This window comes from Podarcis pityusensis, assembly GCF_964106645.2.
Source record: "Podarcis pityusensis genome assembly, chromosome: 4".
Lineage (NCBI taxonomy): Eukaryota > Metazoa > Chordata > Lepidosauria > Squamata > Lacertidae > Podarcis > Podarcis pityusensis.
The window spans coordinates 78,778,471-78,792,614 of NC_138027.1; the positions used below are offsets into that span (position 1 = coordinate 78,778,471).

General features: G+C 43.0%; 1 protein-coding gene across 1 annotated transcript in view; it reads right to left on the reverse strand.

Annotated features, from left to right (window-relative positions):
- EDAR (ectodysplasin A receptor) overlaps positions 1-12,312 on the reverse strand; it is a 76,400-nt gene extending 64,088 nt beyond the window's left edge. Inside the window, exon 1 of the mRNA XM_081003146.1 lies at positions 12,019-12,312. The gene's annotated coding sequence lies outside the window, so the exon portion shown is untranslated. The remainder of the gene's footprint in view (positions 1-12,018) is intronic.
- Positions 12,313-14,144: the final 1,832 nt, after the last annotated feature.

Genomic DNA, 14,144 nt, shown 5'->3' on the forward strand with positions numbered 1-14,144 from the left:
CCCGTTAGCTCCACTCAGCATGGTCTGGGATGATGGGAGTTGTAGTCCAACTATTTCTGGAAGTGCAAAGGCTCCCCATCTCTCCTCTAGGCGCCAATATTTCCAGATGTACAACTCTAATCCTCCAACCAGCACTGAATACTAGGTCATTAAGTTCTTCAGCAGTTGCCTAGCTTGCAGCTGGTTTGTTTCTGAGCCTTGAGGTTTCCAATATTTAAATCGTGTTCCAGAATGAATAAGATAAGAATCAAACAGCGCATGATGATCAACACATCTAAGAGCCAGTCAACTCAAATATATTGCTTTTCATCTTAACAGCTGTCTTTTTAACCCTCACTAGATAAGCCAAGAAAAATATTTGTTCGAGAGAGAAACACCCACATTGCATTATATGTTGTGAAAACAGGATAAAAATAGCAACACGAATACATACGAAAGTACGGCAGTGCTTGTTTTGGAAGGACACAATAACCATCATCATCGATAATAGCGGCCACGGTTCTCTTGAGTGCCAGTTCTTATGTAGCCAAAACTGTGCCACCCACTCACAAGAGGGAGGGACCAGCATGCTTGGGAAATCCCTGAAGTTTGTAGAAAGGCAACAACCTAAGGGGACCAATAAAACCAGGCCGATGTGTCCTGAGCATGCTCAGTAGGCACGGAATGCTGACTGGTGGGAGAGAATGGAAAAACTGATGGGCAGGGGAACTGAATGGAACACTGAGCAAATGCATTCCACATCACAATATTTTGGTGCATATATATATATATATATATATATATATATATATATACACACACACACACACACACGCACCACTTGCTCATTTACAGTTTGTATTTGGAATAACTTTTAAGGCACTTACCCCAGTCACAGAAATATGAGTCAATCCTTAGAATGCTAAGGATCAGCTAAATTCTCATAAATGGGTACAGTGGTACCTCGGGTTAAGAACTTAATTCGTTCTGGAGGTCCGTTCTTAACCTGAGGTACCACTTTAGCTAATGGGGCCTCCCACTGCCGCCGTGCGATTTCTGTTCTCATCCTGAAGCAAAGTTCTTAACCCGAGGTACTATTTCTGGGTTAGTGGAGTCTGTAACCTGAAGCGTCTGTAACCCAAGGTACCACTGTATATGTGTGCAAGGAAACAATTTGGGTCGCACAAGTTCTGCTCTCCCCTGCTGCTTCCCATGCCTGTTCTGAGATTTCTCCGCAGAAGCTCAGGGAGCAGAAAGGAAGAGGAAGTTCTGCTGTACGAGTCGAAGTCCTTATGCTAACAGGGCAGCTTCATTGGATGCAACCCTTTTTGTATTACCCTCCAGAACGAGGCCCCAGGATGGTAATTTTCAGTCTGTAGTCTAATCTGCACTATCATCATTATCATTCCAGGGACCATAGAATGGCAGTCCAAATCATCCAAAAGGGGCATTATCCACTAACTGGAAGTCTTATAAAAGGTTTCTGCATATATAACATGATCTAATAATTTCAAGGCAGCTGGGGGAAAGTATAAATCTGTTTATCATCTCACAGGAGAGAGGGGAACTCAAATTGTGGTGATTGACAGGATTATTCTAGGAAAGCATCATAAATCAAAACCAGCAAGCATGGGGGGAGGGGAATCTCATGAGAGTTGCCAGGACACTGGACATGTATAAAAGATTAGATGTCTAGAATCTATGCCAAAATGGGACAGGGATCTGGGATGGTTTTAAAAAGTACTGTCTCCTCTAATAGACTCAACAGAGGACAGCCATGATTATTAGCTAGCTTGATGCTTATTTTTTCTCTCTCCACAGTGTAACTCAAGGATTGTAGTTTGTATCTAAATGCCAAATGTTGCAGCCAAGTGGTTGCAGAGCCACAAAACACAACAAAATACAGTCATGTGCAATTCTAGGAAAACACAGATCCTATTTATTTCAAGGGCATAGATTATTACAATATAGGATTAGATATCCATGCTTATTACAAAATTTTGCAGTAGTTATAACACTCTTGAAATCCCCCTGTGAAATATACTCAGAGTCGCAAAGTGATTTCATGCTCTTTATTCAGCTCATAGTGGTGAGGAGGAATGAATAAAAGTCCCCTCAAAGTATCTGCTTTATATACATTATTTACACAATGGGCTGCACATGATTGGCTAATTCTGGAATTCTACTGTAAGCCAATCAGGTTGTGGATTCACTTATATCTGGAGCATGATTGGGTGGTTCCTGCCAACCAATCATACTGCTGCATTGTTCTAGGACCAATCAGACTGCTGCATTCTGAAGCCTATTGTTCTAGGACCAATCAGACTGCTGCAATTTGGATCCTATTGTTCTAGGACCAATCAGACTGCTGCAGTTTGGATCCTATTCAACTCAGTACATAACACACTGTATGATTAACTCCTTCCTTTTTTGGGTGTGTGGGGTGTTAGGGGAGGGTAGTACCTCTGGAAGAACATGTCGTTCTCCTTCTAGGGTAGTTTGTCCACCTTTGGTTCCCCACCACCACCCGCACTCAGCTCTCACCTGTGGCTCCTAGAAGCTGTCAGCATGTGACAGCAGCCACACCCCAGGAAATGAACGAGCGGCTAAACCAGATGACGGTAGCCAATGGGGCTCAAACCCTCGGTTACTTTGGGACCCCCCCTGCATGCAAAGACAGGCTCCAGCTGATTGAGCAGATAGGACCACTAGAGGGTCCGTTGTTCAAGAAGGCAGTTTCTGCACATGCTGTAGAGGGAAGAGAGGGTCTGATTGGGCTCGTCACCCTGGAAGGTAGCCCATCTAGAGGGAAAACTCTGATCCTAACTCTCTGCTGCCTTGTGGGATATATTCTGGAGAAGAACAGGCTAAGGGGTAAACCCTACACAAATGCAGAGTGAAGTCCCTAAGATGGTTGGGTGGTGCCTTGTACGTATCCTTCCAGCAAGTCCTTGCAGCCAAGCTCGTGCCAAATGTACTGCTCTGCTTTCCTTTGGACCACTTCAGCAAGGCCAAGGGGGGCAGCTCAGGATCCACACTGCTTTGGCTTGCACTCCAGCAGGTCACTTTGGTGCTGCTATTGCAGCAGTTTGATTTCACCCTTGGAGGCGAATTCCACTGCCTTTCGAGACAGATAGATGCCAACAATTTATTTCAAAGGAAAGGATTATTACTACAGTATCTAGGATAGGATTGCCATATTTGAAAAAGTGAAAATCCGGACACAAAAGTTGTTGAGTGTTGTTGGGTCTTTTTGTTTTTTGTTTTGGCAAAGTTGTTGTTAGCTATTTTTTTATATAGCTTAGCGGAAATTCTGCCCGAATGCCAGTTTCGACAGGTGAATCCCAGCTATGTCCAGGAAATTCTGGACGTATGGCAGCCCTAATCTAGGATTAGATATTCATGTATATTATTTTTCACAGTAGCTGTAACATTCTTGAAATCCCACTGTATTATTAACTCTTTCTAGAGTGTTTAAGGATAATATACCATGGGCAATTAGTAGCAGTATTTGCATGGAACAACACTTCTGTTATGTATAGGATTATATAACATGAGTAGTAAAGAAAGCCTATCAGATGTGTTTTCACAGGCAACAAATGTGAGCAGCCATCCTGTTTATTTAGTGTTTTCATTAAGTCATTTCCATCCTGCCATTTGGGAGCCAAACCCTCACAAGACAGTTTACAATATAAGAAATCAGGATTAAAACGTTAATACAATACATGTCAAAACAATTTATAAAACAATCCATAGTCACTACTTTTCAGATGTCATCGTATGAATTGTTTTGATATGTATTGTATTAATGTTTTAGTCCAAAAGCAATATAAGCATATAACATCAGATTAAAATGTTGTCACCATGTTTTAATTTGATGTTCCTTAATGGCTAGTTTTGATATATATTTAGCTTAATATGGCAATCCCAATTTCTTATTTTGTAAATAATGCAGTGAAAGCTGGGGGGGAAATAGTAATTTCAGGATAAGTTTAAACAGCATCAGAGGGTGGCCAAGCAATGTTTTGGGGGGAGTTCCACTGATGTGGGACCCCCATGGAGAAGACTTCGTCCTTGATACCCTGGTATTTCTTAGTGGCAGATCAGAGAATAGGGTCACACCCACACCATTCATTAAAACCACATTGCTTCCCACAAAGAATCACCAGAACTGTATGTTGTTAAGGGTGCTGGGAATTGTAAATCTGCAAGAGATAAACTATAGCTCCCAGGATTTTTGGGAAGAAGTTTTATGTGCTTCAGATATATGGTGTGGCTGTGACCTAGACCAATTTAAGACCAATTTAAGTTCTGTTCCCATTCTACTCTTGTTTAAGAGAGGTAATAAAGTTCTTTTCTAGCTTCTGGACACCTAGAAATGTCCATGCATGTGTAAAGAACCCTTCCAATAAATTTCCCAAATAGTCAAGGGCTATGATAGCAACGCGGGACACGGGTGGCGCTGTGGGTTAAACCACAGAGCCTAAGACTTGCCGATCAGAAGGTCAACGGTTTGGATCCCTGTGACGGGGTGAGCTCCTGTTGCTCGGTCCCTGCTCCTGCCAACCTAGCAGTGCGAAAGCACGTCAAAGTGCAAGTAGATAAATAGGTACCGCTCTGGCAGGAAGGTAAACAGCGTTTCCGTTTGCTGCTCTGGTTCTCCAGAAGCGGCGTAGCCATGCTGGCCACATGACCCAGAAGCTGTACACCGGCTCCCTCGGCCAATAAAGCAAGATGAGCGCCGCAACCTCAGAGTTGTCCACGACTGGACCTAATGGTCAGGGGTCCCTTTACCCTTTACCTTTTATGATAGCAACTCTTTAAATTGAGCCTGAAAATTGTTCCATCTGCCATCTTATTTTCCATCCAGAGATAAGATAGCACAACATCTGTCTGCTGTTAATTAGTTAAGAATAAAGTCCATAGAATTCCATGGCAAGCTTGGTCCACAATAAAACTGAAACAAATACCTGAGGTTTCACGCAACTTTGCCCATCAGATTTTTGCACGAGATTTCAAAAACATAACTCACATTTGCATTTTGAACCTTCAGATTTGAATGTTTTAGACTTGTTGGCACCGTTCACTGGCATTCTTCAAATGTGAAACCTCGTAAGATGTCAACTGTCAAATACTAATTACTCTTGTGTGTTATCTTGCAAATCACGTCAAAAGCACCTGGCAGGACACCACCATCAGCTTGTGGCGTTTGCAGTCCCAGGCAGGCGTCAAAAGCAGAAGCTCTCTCGAAACCCTAGCGAGCTGTTGTTCGTGGCTGGTGGGTTTTTCTCCAGGATCAATGGCACTATTTCAGAAAACGTGTTTGGAGAATTGCAGCCAGAAGGCGCCTGTGAAGATATTAACCATCACTCTATCTGCCTCAGGCCCTTTAGCGAAAAGGTTGTGGTAAACACACAGTTTGCTTCACATCTGTATGTTTTGAAAATCACACTATGACAGTGTTATCTCATGACTCAGAAGCATCTCTGTAGGCAGTTTGACTCTAATTGGCCCACAGGCCTATCTGTGATACACTAAGGCTTGTAATCCATGAGTTTCCTTTCCCCCTTAATTAGTGATCCTGTGGTGTTTTGAAGTGTGCTCTTCCTTTCCCCCGTTGCCTTTACTTTAACTTTATTTTAAAATGACATCCCTGGTTAAAAAGAAAACACTCAAGTCTTTAAGCTATTGAATACTTATGGGTCAAAGCATTACTACCCCACCTTTCTAATGTATCTGTGAGCATTCTGCATGTGAACTTGATTGCTTGTTCCTTGATTACTCATCTCTTGATGACTTTTAGTCAAATGTGTGGGCTGTCTCATTGAAAGGCATGTTGTTGTTTTTGAGGTGAGCTGATGCCAAATGAAAATTATGAGTTCAGTGCGCAAATCTTTCCTTCACACCTGCAACTCATCACTTACCTATACCCAATCTACATGTGTGAACGGCTCCTGTTTCAGAAAGGAGATACACATGTGTACATACATCTTAAAAAACAAACCCAGATATCTACTTTGCATAACGGGATGCTTGGTTTCTTTGCTCTCTCTGTGAATCACTGAGATTATCTCTAGAGGCTCCTCCAACCCCCCCAGTGCTTGGGGCAGAAGATAAAGGAGATGCCTCACAGCAGAAGTAGATGGTGTGTTGGAATCTTATCCTGTGTGTTTTGTAAAAGGAAGGGCTTCTGCAAACTGCAGGCGAGTGAAACCTACTCTCTGCTGCATAGCCCTGGAGCTCTGGCATTCAGGCTGAAAGTAGGCCATAGCTCTGCAGTTGGTTTTGGTGTTATACAATCAGCACACATGAAGCTTTACAGAATGATAAATGAGGCAAGTTTCCTACTCCTAAGTAGCAGCAGATGTGAAAGAGCAGGCATGAAAGATTGATGATAAAGAGCTACTACCAATAAAAAACAAAAACAAACCCAGTGTAGATTCAGTTCTAACAAAAATGAGGGAAACCGAAAAGGTCCATGCCCACTTTACTGATGTTAACAACAACAACAACGCCCACCACATCGGAAGTAACTTTTATCCTTTATCTTTCTGTTCATGATTATTCAGACTTGTGGCTCCCTGTATCATTTCAAATGGGTACCCTGTGGCCCCTGCTTACAAGCTGGCCAGTTATATCGGGCCTAAAAGCTTTAGACCTGGAGGAGAGCTAAATGGGATACAAAGCTGGTTCATTTGGGTGAATGTGAGACTGCCCTACTAACCCCATTCTGCTCTCTGCCAGTCCCCACCTGTCCAAGCGATTGCACTGCCTGTCAGCATTCTCCTCCTTAGTCTCAGGATTTCATGTTGTATAACTCAATAGCAAGGAAGGTGGAAGCAAATCTAGAATTAGTTGGCTCGGCCTGGCATTGGCTCTGACTCCACCTATTCTTGGCTTCCTGGTCTTCCACCCTATCAGTCCTGATGGGCAGTAGCTACCACTGGGGGCAAATATCCCAAAACACACACCAGTGGCTCATTTTTCGTATTTTTCTTTTTGTCGAAATTGGGCATGGCCAACTGGTGGTCCATTGGCCACTCCTATAGCTTGATTTGACCTGCTTCTCTCTCCTGTCCCAAAACCATCCCTGCAGAGAATGCTTGTGAGTACATATATGTCCTGCAACACATGAAATAGGTAGGATTGCCTTAAAGTGGAAAGGGAAAGCTTCAGGGCTGGTGTGAGTACCTCAGCGTCTGTTTAGACACCTTCCTGCTGTGACGCCTAGTGACTTATACATGCTCTGAGCCTGACAGTAATAGCATATTTGCTGTGGGACTATCTGCCCCACAACCAGTCAAGGAGATTGTAGGCCTCCAAGCTCAGGAAGCAGGTCGGCAGGAGTTGACATTTCACTGCATTGTAGAAGACTCACTTGGAAGCACATTTCAAGTCTTTATTCTTGACATTAGTGGTACCATGCATTTGCGGTCCCTCCCATGCAGACAAAGAGCTTGTACTGGTGCAAAGGCTTCCTCCATAGTCTTAATCTCTGCATAAACATCCCAACCAGACCATTAGGTTATACTTGGAATTGGCATAGATAGAGCATGACTGAAGCAGATCAGAGTCCATTTTTATGATTTTTACTTATAGGATCCTGGCTGAAACCATTAAACATAATTTACAGGGCAATCCTGCATGTCTACTCAAAAGTAAGCCCAACTGAATAAAAGATGCCTTAAGCCCAGGAAACGGAGTATAGAATAGGATAGCAACCTTAATTTCCTTTAAAATGCAGCATTTAATAACATGCATATTGCATTGGGTCAAACCATATTCTAAAATACAATTTGGCTTGTTTTACAGAACGACTGGTGCAAAACTGCACTTCCCTAGCAATATTTCTTAGTGGTCTATTTCTCAGCATTAGAAATTTCTTTCCTGCCTATTTTGAATGAATTTGAACTTTGTGCATTTCTTAATATTTTATCTTCCTCTTCTAGGTTAGAGGGCATTTCATTATGAAATACTTTCTCCTCGTTAAAGTATTTATACCCTGTGGACAACTCACCTCCTCAACTTCTTTTTGGTATGATAAATAGCTTGATCGTGTTAAGTTGCTAGCTGCTAGGCTTGTTTTCCAATCCTTAAAAATTCTCATAACTCTTCTCTTGAACGCTTTCCAATTATTTTTAATGTCTTTTTGTCAAAGTGGACATAATTCTAAACACAATGTTTCAGCAGTGCTATTAACATCACCTCTGCCCTCCCGCACCCGGTTCCTCAGTATATTTGTCTTCACATTTATTTCACAGTTATAAGCAGTAGTGTTTAATTAACTGATGGTCTAAAGCTGCAATTCTGTGCCCACTTACTAGGGGGCAAGTCCCTTTGAGCACTGCATTAATAACTTCTGAGAAAGATATGCATAGGATTGGGCTGCATATTATTTGCACTTCTGCATCGCATGCGCAAATTGGCATGTGTGATGGTTGCGCATGCATGCATTTTGCTGTGGTCCCATGTGAGATACATAGACTCTGGGCCATTGTGGCTTCCTGCATAGATCACTATTCCAAATGATTTCACTAGGAATCAAAGAGCAGTATATAACTCCAGATTTGTGTCAATTTAAGCAAGGTCAAACTTTGGCACAGGGAATGTTGTTTGAAGCCAGGAAAGCTGCTGCCAGGGGCAATTTATTTCCTTTGCTTATGTTTTTCCTTTTTTTCTGCCTGTGTATTCAAGAATGAAAAAAAAAAGATGTCTTGGGGGAATAATTACAAACATTAACATTTAATAATTATTTTCTCCTTGGTGGCTTTCTTAAATGAAATATTTCAGAATTCCTCAGCCAAGGAAGATTAAATTAAATACTTCTGATCTGAGTCATTTAGCTGACTTCCTTTTGCCCACCTGAGCCAATTGCTACTTTTCTTTTTCATTATCTTGCATTCATTTGGCTCTTGTACAGTTTCACTGACTCTGCAGCAGCTTCATATTCAGAATTTATCTGATGATGGCCATGCTCAGTTCTGCCCCTATCAGCAGGAAACACCCCACGGGGCTCCTGTTATGCCCAGTCTTATGGCCCTCGCTCAATAAATTTTCAGCAGTGAGCCTCATAACATATTGCCCGGAGCAGATCCCAGAATCAAAGCATCAGAAACTCAGAAGTACCGTACATTTCCTTGTATAAAACTATGGTTTTTTTTACTCTAAAATAGTGTTCAAGATCGGGGCTCGTCTTATACACAGATACATCTCCCCCCATTTTCTTAAATCAGAGTACCCCATAATAGTAGGGGGCGTCTTGTACATGGGGTCGTCTTATACACGGAAAAATACGGTACATAATGCCCCTGTATAAATTAGCACTACACAATTTATAGAATCCAAGTCTTTACGTGTTCATTGGCACAGTACAATAACTAATAATAACTAGAGTGGCACACACTGAGGCATAGGTGCCGAGTTGCAGCCAACTTTTTTGGGGGGGGGCTGACATCACGTATGCGATGCACATCTCGTGCATATGATGTCACGCATGTCACATGCATGACGACTTGCATCATGAGAGTGCCGACCAGGCATCTTCTCAATGTAATATTTGTGTGCCAGGCCGCACTGGTCTGTGTATCTCTCCTGACACTGTGCAACCCAGGGCAACATCCCGCCAGGCCTTCTCTGCCCCCTCAAGATAGGAGGGGGCTGAGCCCCATCCAGACAGACATGGGCGGGGGGCTGTAGACGCCTTAGCCCCATAGAATTGGCACGCCTGCACTGAGAGACTAGAAAGTTAGACTCCTCCAGCTTATGAAAGTAAGGAGGGAAGAAAAAACTGCATAGATGTTGACAGAGATACAGATTTTGTTTTATTGCCATGCATAATAGCAGCAATAAAACATAGCATGGTAATAAAATATTGGGATAGTTTTAGCAGCAGCAACAGTGGGTTCACACAGCATCCAACGGTTGAGAAGGGAATTTAAGGGCATATATAATTCATATTTTAGTCCCTGCAATATGTATCGTATACTGCAGGAACTGAAATATCAAAGTATTAGCACAGGAGAACACAGAAGAAAAAATCCAGCCCATAAAATTTAGAAAGGGCTCCTTCCCCACATGTGAAATTGTTGCTCCCCATCATCCTTGGGAGTATGTGAGATACTGTCACACCAACAAATTTGATGTTAATTTGTAAAAAATAAATAAAAAAATTGAAAAGGAAGAAAAATTGGCCAAAAGGCAAGATGTTGACTGGATGACTTAGTAAGGACAAGAGGGTTTTCTTAATGGTCAGGGTCTGACCGCACTGGGATGGGGAAGGAACTGCCTGCTGTATTAGACTGGTTAGTGGCCAGAGGGATTAGTGAATGGGTAAGCAAACTAAGGCCCGGGGACCGGATCTGGCCCAATGGCCTTCTAAATCCAGCCTGTGGACGGTCCAAGAATCAGCATGTTTTTACATGAGTAGAATGTGTCCTTTTATTTAAAATGCATCTCTGGGTTATTTGTGGGGCCTGCCTGGTGTTTTTACATGAGCAGAATGTGTGCTTTTATTTAAAATGCATGTCTGGGTTATTTGCGGGGCATTCATTTCCCCTCCAAAAAATATAGTCTGGCCCCCCACAAGGTCTGATGGACAGTGGACCTGCCCCCTGCTGAAAAAGTTTGCTGACCCCTGGATTAGTGCATTCAGGGCATGGCTGGCTAGCTTGCATCAGCAGCTATTCACTTGACCTGACGTTTCACGTGGTGTGCTCTTCTCTCTGCATAGCTTGATGGGGGCAGCAGGTTGCAGCAGAGGCAGGGACCACCCTGCTTTTTAGCAGGAAATTACATTGGTTGATGCCTTTGAGAAGGCGGTTTGAAGAGTTGATCCTTGCGGAATCACACTGCCACGAAAAACAAGGAAAGCTAATTTTATATAGTTGAGCAGGAATGAAACACAGGAATATCAGTAACTGACAAAGCGGTCAGGGCGTGCTTACAAAACTCAGGTGAGCAAAGACTGTGTTCCACCCAATGGAGGGAGGTATGCCCTGTGCCTTCAGGCCTTGATCCTCATGTTAAAGATGCTCCTATGCCATTTAGCAAACGATGGAAATGGAGAGCCAACGACTGTCTGTGCTTGTCCTATCCATTTGCAGGAATGTAGTGACCACTGCTGGCCAAAGGATGATTAGATGGGCTCTTAGTCTGCGCATCTCTTACTTTCTTGCACAGTGCAAATCAGCTTTGGTTTCAAGAGATTATTGCAGGTTTTAAGACAGCTGAGGAGCAGATCCAGTTTAATCATGCAAGGAACAGATCCATTAAATGTTTCTGTCTGTATGGCTGTAAAAACAGCATTCCCTGGAACTCACGGATGTCTCCATGTACCTTTCCACTGCTGGTCAGAAATGCTAAAGAACATGCTTAAAGATCTAGCAGAATGCAATCATTTTCTTTCTAGCGCTTGGGTTCCCTGTTGCTCTAGCAATATTGAGAAAACTTTCTCCTGGAAACAAAACCGTACATGCTCCTAAACTTGTATTTACAGGTATGTAATTCCCCACATTCAATCAACCTCATCCCAGCGGGTGCTGAGGTGCCTTGCAGTAATATTCTTTGTTCCCGTCAGCGTATAAGTTATAAACATATTGCTGATATTCTGTACAACTCAAGTAACGAAGCTGCAATCTCCAAGCACAAACTCTAAAATGCCAAAAAACAAACAAACAACCACCTATCAAAGCTTATTGTTGCCCATTGTTACAAACAGCCATATAGCAAAAACCCAACTTCTTGGATATATGCTCCATGCTGTATTACACGGGCAATACAAAGAAACACAAGGAAACATCACACTTTGAATCCTCAATGGAGAACGTGCACATAGTTGTTTGGAAGAGATATGGGGGTGGGGGGATAAAAATGTGGAATCCAGGGCTTTCAGCACATCCCATGAGCGGAGGCACTTCTCGCGAAATATTAAAAATGACAAGTATTTTGAAAACAGTATTTTGATCGCTGTATCCCGATCGCCGCCACAAAGAGTATCTAGCTTCCCCGAACATAAATTTCTTATGGGAAAAAAAATCTTACCTTGCGCAGAATTAAAGAACAAAGCCGAAATCCAGCCAAGCAAGCAGTCTGTCACTAAAACGCTGACAATATCCAGTTTCGAGCTACTGCGGCGCTTTTTGCAGTTGCCTATGGGCATCACACCATCAGATGCTGCAAGGCAGTTGGGTGGACCATATCTCATGGGTGTTCCAAGACCTACTGCTGTCCATAAAGGGCGACCATGTACCCTGTGCTTCGCTTGTCCTACACTTACTTTGCAGTCTTAGAGGACTTCCCCGCAACTTTCCCCTGAGTGGCTTTCCTTTGAGTTTGATAGATCTGAAAACTGCGAAAATAATGGGTTTCCCTTCTGTGGAAACTCACCTGCGCCACCTAGGGGTCTAACACAGGATAGGAAAAGCTACTGGAATAGGACATAGGCTCCCTCCCTCACAGAATTCTTTTGCCTGGGTTCACACTACAGTTTAATGCCAGATCTGATACAGCCTTGCTTTATTTAACATTATTTATTATGATTATTTGTATCTTGTCTTTGAGGATACAGATCATTCCAAAGCAGCTTAGTTACAGATGACGGCGCAGTTAATCTTTGCACATCGAGAAGGTTGGGATAAATCTAAAAAACATTGTTTAAAAATTCTTGAAGATGGGCTAAACGTTGCCTCATCTTCCCTCCCCATTTGACATATTTTCAACAAAATCCACATGGTGCATTTTAACTTTTGTGAATGCAAACGGGAGAGATTTAATTTTTCAAAGTAGACCCTCCCAAAGCTTGGGGCAATGGTTTGTTAGTTTAATTCATTTTAAAAACTGTATGCTGCTGAACGGTAAATAAAAGCTCTTAATGGCTTATAAAGAAGTATATATTGAAATAGTAAACAAAAATCAGTGTTAAAAGAAAAGGAAGATTATTCATCTCTATTCAGCACCTAGGAAAACTGTAATAATAATAATAATAATAATAATAATAATAATAATAATAGCACCTAGGAGGGAAAGTATAAGTATATAAAGTATAACCCTTTATAGAGCAGCAATATTTGTTCAACTAATAGCCAGATCCAAAAGATTGCAGCACTCTGGCACCTTTAACAGTTGTGCATAACGGGGAAGTTAGCAGGAACAGGCTACCAAAATCTCCCCTTCCACACAACTATTGAAGGTGCCAGAGCCCAACACAATTTTGCATGAATAGGCCTCTGCTCGTTAAACATTGATGGACTGGCCCTTGCACAGCCTGGAATTGTCCAATGCTTATTTACTCAGAAATAAGTTCCTGTGTGCTTAGAACTTCAGCGTGTGTATGGAACTGCAGCATGTCCATGCGTCCTCCAAAGTAAGCCCTAGTATGAGACTTAATTCCAAGGTACAGCGTGGGATTGCGGTGTTAATCTCTGTGATTTTATAAACCCACTCAGGACCAGGTCCCACTGACCACAACTGAGTTTATTTCTGAGTAGACGTGTATAGAATTGCACTCATCAGGCTAATAAGCTGAGATAGCTCAGTCAGTAGAGCATGAGACTCCTAATGTCAGGGCCATGGGTTCCAGTGCAGTTGGGCAAACAAATCCTGCATTGCAGAGGACTGGACTAGAGGATCCTTCCATTTCTACAATTCTATGAACTACTATGCTACACCAGTGGGACGCGGGTGGCACTGTGGGTAAAACCTCAGCGCCTAGGACTTGCCGATCGTATGGTCGGCGGTTCGAATCCCCGCAGCGGGGTGCGCTCCCGTTGTTCGGTCCCAGCGCCTGCCAACCTAGCAGTTTGAAAGCACCCCCGGGTGCAAGTAGATAAATAGGGACCGCTTACTAGCGGGAAGGTAAACGGCGTTTCCGTGTGCTGCGCTGGCTCGCCAGATGCAGCTTGTCACGCTGGCTACGTGACCCGGAAGTGTCTGCAGACAGCGCTGGCTCCCAGCCTCTAGAGTGAGATGAGCGCACAACCCTAGAGTCTGGCAAGACTGGCCCGTACGGGCAGGGGTACCTTTACCTTTACCTTTTCTATGCTACACCAGGGCTGTAGAATCACTGCGTTTAGGGAAGTTTTAAATGTTTGATGTTTGATCGTGTTTTTAATACTCCATTGGGAATCGCCCAGAGTGGCTGGGGAAACCCAGCCAGATGGGTGGTGTAT